This window comes from Trachymyrmex cornetzi, unplaced genomic scaffold, assembly GCF_001594075.2.
Source record: "Trachymyrmex cornetzi isolate Tcor2-1 unplaced genomic scaffold, Tcor1.1 scaffold560, whole genome shotgun sequence".
NCBI classification, from domain to species: Eukaryota; Metazoa; Arthropoda; class Insecta; order Hymenoptera; family Formicidae; genus Trachymyrmex; species Trachymyrmex cornetzi.
Genome location: NW_017299872.1, coordinates 17,180 through 23,020, shown reverse-complemented (window position 1 = coordinate 23,020; position 5,841 = coordinate 17,180).

Here is a 5,841-nt window from a genome sequence, read left to right as displayed (position 1 = left end):
CAAGATTGACTCACTGCATCAATCCCACTGCTACTTTCTACATTTTCGTCTCTGCTTGTGTCTAGATTGCAGACAAGTGGAAATTCTCGACGAATAATTTTAAAATCTATGTTTTCCATAGTATTCGTTCTAAAATGTGTTTAAAAATGCATGGTGTCATTTATCACACATTATTGACATATTATGTAGCCGAAAAGTTTACATTCAATAATGGTACGTTTTGGAAAAATTAATGTATTCGGATTATTTATTACACACTCAAATTTTTAGAAAAGCATTCTAAAATTTTATTTTTAATCGAGTCGGAAACATTTATGAACAATAATTATACCTGTCTTCTGCTGGTGTTAAAAATAATGTTGGTACAGCACTGCGTAAAAGGTGCAATATTGTCTTCTTCTTTGCAATTTTTGATTTCCTTTTTGGTACTATGAATGAATCTTCCGAAAAATGCAATGAACACACTTTTGCTAAACAAAATATATAAAATGTAACTATAATATGTTCCAGAAATACAGAAAAACCATACACGTTGGTCGCCTTAAAATTGTACATAGTGTAATGCATTGTAATGGAAATTGAGTCTACATTAACTATTGCTGTATATACAGTGGCATGCAAAAAGTTTCTGGTCAGTGACATCTTATACTTTAATTTATTTTTAAAAAACTTAATAAAATTGTAATTATTTTCACGTGTTAGTACAAGATTTCGTTATCCACCTCTTGTATTAACACTCGATAATGATTAAAATTTTATCAGGTTTTTATTTTTAAATTCAAATACTAAATGTCACTGGCTGGAAACTTTTGCACGCCACTGTATGTCCAATTTCATGAAAACTATCTTATAAATATAAGTACCAGTGACTGTAAGTGTATCAGTGACTGAACATGTATCTATACTGGATATTAATAAATTTATTATTATTAATCTCAATTTTTTACAATATTGTTCAATTGCATTTAAAGATCATAATTACATTACATTTAAAAAAGTGTTTGGCATATCTCTTTACTTTTAATGTAATATTTTATTTTTATTTTTATTTCCTTTACTTTGTTACTTATTATATATCTATTTATTATATATTGTATTTATTGCTGAAGAAGACTGTGTTAGTCGAAATGTTCAAATGTTTTTATGACTTTTCAGTTATGATAAAACTAGTGATTTGACTTTAATATAAACTAGTTTTTATAATATTTAAAATCCTAATAGCTCTTTATTGACCTTCCTACAAATCGTTATATTTAAAAAAGCATTTGAGATTAATAATAATATAAACAAATAAGGTTTTGGGTAAATATCCAACTTAGAGCAGCAACTTGGAGCAGTAAAGCGTGAGCAAAAGCCACCGTATTATTTTATATTTATTTTTAAGTGATATGCAGAACACATGATGTTTTAAATACTTAAAATAAGTAATAATTGAGTATGAACTTACCAGATTTTTCATTGTAAGGTTTGCAATCTCCGATTTTTTGCAGCCAAGCTTCACGCATAATTTTTTTTTTCGGTAATTGAAAAAACTTATTTCGACACATGTATTAGAATCGCTATGGCAATTCTTCACTATACAACGTAGCACCATTTTCAATTAATTTTGAGAGTTTTTCACCAAAAAAAGTAATTCTTGCCCGTGCAAAAAACGAAATAATGTTTTAATGACAATCTAACCTGTTGGATACATAAGGACAAGTCAAAGAGACAATGTCAGATGCTCGAGAAAGTGCGTGAAATAAGGACAGTAGACGCAGCGCGCCAATGTGCCAATGCTAAATAATTTTACTCTCAACAGTTGGTACATTGGGTAACCGCGAACAGAAAATAGAGAGAGAGGGCAGATTTTAGAGAGAGAAGCTGAATCAATTGCACACCTAACCATGTAATTCTTCCATCATGGCCTATACGACACGAGCGGATACCGTGACACGCGGAAGCCAATCAACGTGACTACCTCCCCCTGAAGGAGGGGGGAAGCTAAGCAGCCTGCGAGAATCCGCTGGGAGCTCCCGGGCCTCACTGTTACTGTGGCCGAGCCTAGGAGATGTAAGGGAATTACGAGGCCGCTGCCGACGGGTAACGTGAACCGGAAAGCCGGACTGCCGAGAGCTGCGGGGAAGAGAATGTCGAGAGGACACTTGAGGACCAGGACGTCGAAGGTGAGGTGAGAGTCGCGCGTGTAAAGCTGCCGCCGGGTTACGTCGATCAGTGGATCGCACGTAAGCAAGCTCGCATCGTGAAGATAGACTGGCGTAATGGCCGCCGTGTAGAGCCGTGGAATCGCGAGCTATGTGCCATCCTCCCCAGGAGTGGAAATGTTTAGTTGTCGCGTTTCGAGAGTCAAGTCGAGGGGAGATCTTTGGCTGTCGCATTTGGAGAATTAGAGTCGTGTAGAGATTATGGAGGGCCGAGTCGCGGTCTCCCCCCTGGCCACAGATGAGTCATTAGTTGTAAGTTTTCGTGTTGTCGCGTGGTGTCGTGAATTGTTGGATCTCGTTAAAATGCCTATTGTAGTCGCGTTGTCGTGCATTGTTATGTCGCGTAGAAACGCTCGCTGTAATTATGTTATCTCGTGTACTGTTGTGTTGGAACGCTTACTGCTGCGTCGTCGAGCAGAGTTGACTCCCGGTTGTTGCATCCCGAATTGAGTCAGTTTCCGGGATTCGCGTGGTCGAGTAGAGTCACGCCGCATAGAGACGATTATTATAATCGCGACGCACTTTCGCCGCGCTGGCGTTGCGTGTCGGAAGGCTGGTGGTACCGCGGGTACGAGTTCTTGCTGGTTGAGAAGGACGTTTGACACCGTCGGAAGTTACCGCGGGGAACCGAGGGGCTCGTACTGTAGTGTATGACCGGCGTTCGGCGTTAGAGATAAGTTGGCGACTCTGTGCGAGTACCGAGAATATAGGGTAGCGCAAAGGAGCGAAGCTCCGGAGATCACTTGTAATTACGTCGCCGATGTCATTAGTTTTACTTTACCATATTTTTCCAAATATACTTGTTTTATTATTACATCCTCGCATATGTTATTCTTGTAGCCTATCTCTCTCGCCCTCCGACAAATTTCCCACACCTCTTGCGACCCACCCCTGTCGTCGCGAATTGGTTACGGGCAAAAGTAAGGAGATTTCGGAAAGAGTGGCACGCTCTCTCGTACCTGGCGCCCAACTCCGTAAAAATTACGATCTTGGCCGACCATCCGCCTAGCTGTCGCAAAATTTGGTTACCGAGAGGAAAGAGACACTTTTGTGTAAGAGGAGAACGAAGAACACGCGACGAAGTTGTGCCGTTGCTCGCGAGTACGGTTACAATACATAATACTATTGATTGTAATTTAAATGACAAGATATTTTTCAAGATTAGCCGAAGTGAATTTATGTCTTTTCTCTGAGAGAATTAGTTCATAAGCAGAGAATGATCTTTCAGAATCACAAGACGTGACGGAAGAATATTTATATTTGCTCCTTAAAGAAGATGGAATCTTTTCAGGAATTTCAGAATTAGCGTATATTTCAATATGTCACTAACTTTAAATATTTCCTTCACTCCAGGATTTTTATTTAGAATAAGTCAATCGTAGTGTAGTCGAGCCCTCCCTTGTAGAAAAGTACTACTGAGCACTAGGAGTATTTTGAGGCACTACTGTACTACAGCACTACTCTACTACTACACTACTGTAGTAGTGCAGAAGTGTTCAGTAATGCTAAGTAGTGCTAAGATCTTTTATATATCCGCCTTTCGGCAAGATACAAAATGCAGGAGATGAGTATGCATCACAAAAACTAACTATTAATAACTTTATTTTGATTTCATTTACATATGCCTATTGATAAGTCTCCGCTTCATTTTCTCCTTACGGAAAACGAGTCCATCTTGCGGCAATACTGCGTATTATGCATCTTGCAGAGTATACGCTATAGACGCCGCCAAGTAAGCAGTGTAATACGCAGTACCGCCGCAAGATGAACTCGTTTTCTGTAAGGAGAAATTGACGCGGATCCCTATAAATAGGCATACATATGTAAATGAAATCCATCACTTACTCTCAGCTTAATTAGAGTGTACTCGTAGAGTCTCTAAAAGTGCTTTTTTTAAAATAGAGTTATTAATTAGTTTCTGTGATGCATTCTCGTTTTCTGCGTTTTGTATCTTGCCGAAACGCGGATATATAGAACATCTTAGCATTACTCAGCATTACTGAACACTTCTGCACTACTACAGTAGTGTAGTAGTACAGTAGTGCTGTAGTACAGTAGTGCCTCAAAGTACTCCTAATGCTCAGTAGTACTCTTCTACAAGGGCTGGCGGGACCTGGCGGCGCTAGGATACCTTTTATATCTAAGAGGCCTGGCGGTGTCAGGGTACTTTTTTCGGAAGCCAAGCCTGGCGGTGCGACGTCATGTGTGACACACACACACAAGATTCTTTCTATAATTATTTAAAACTAATTTTTTTATGTTTGTGTAATAAGACGGTAAGAAGAAAGAGAAGTATTTACTGAAACCTGAATTGCAACATGATAACATGGTGCAGTTTACTAAAGAATTCAATCAAGGTGTCTTAGAAATAACGTACGCGCCACTTTAAGGACGTAGAAGAGGTTAAGGGAAACAAAAAAATTATAACATTTTGAGATATTCGCTGTTTTCAAATAAAAAATTAAAACGTCTAAGCCAATGTACGGTGACACCACGCGTCGCGAATCCTGTGAAAAGATTACATTTCCCTTTTTTTACTCGTTCGTTCTACATGTTATAGATTGGTGTTTTAAAAATCTGATAAACCTTTGTTTAAAGTACCGCCAGGGTTTTACTCTTAGGACTACACCACTGCACAGTGGGATAGATTGCTCAAAAAGTAGCCAAAATTCACGAAGTACTCCAATCGCGGTGAAACATGGTATTAGATTCTTTTCGGGATCGCTGATTTTGAATCCGATCTCAAATTTTGGAAATTTAAAATGGCGGAAAACAAGGCGGACAAAAGTGTTATAAGTACTCTAATTTCGGTGAAATTTGGTATTGAGAGGTTGTCAGGCCCACTGATTTTGAATTCGTTCTCAAATTTTGAAAATTTAAAATAGCGGACCAATATGGCGGACTAAAACGCAAAAAGTAGTACATTAATATCGATTTGTAGGTTTATCGGCTCACTAAACTCGAATTTGTATTTAGAACTATAAAATTCAAAATGGCAAATTTAATATGACAATATTCATGCACCTACACGCCTATAGTTTGTCTATGGGATCGTTCATAGATATCAGAATCCACCACGTAAAGGTTACAGTGCGATTTTAGTTCCTCTGGCGTGTTTAACCATTTACCATATTTCCATTCAAATTGCTTTGTATTTATCAATAATAATAAAAATAAGCGAGCCCATCAAAGCCAACATCAGTTGTTCGGATGCACAATTTATTTTCGTGTTAATTTAATAAATCACATCAAAAATTACTTCATATACATTTCGACCCCTATTTTTGGGTTCTTATCAATATAAACCTAAATCCGCTTATACTATACACAAATTCCAAGATGCGATACAGCTCATTCTACTTTATCCAATTTCCAAGTTAGCTGTGTACGAAATACTCACATCAATATAATAACTCACACCGGCATAACAATTAATATAAATCAAAAATTACATATACTAGAAATCAAATCAAAGCTGGTATACTAATACTAAAAAATAGAAGTTATAGAAATTAAAAATTACGCATACAGTCATATGTTTTACATCGAATTGAAAAGAAAACTTATAAGTAGTATATGGGCAGCCACGGAGCGTCAAAACAAACCCCCACCACTCCACCCCTGGCGTCAAAACAAA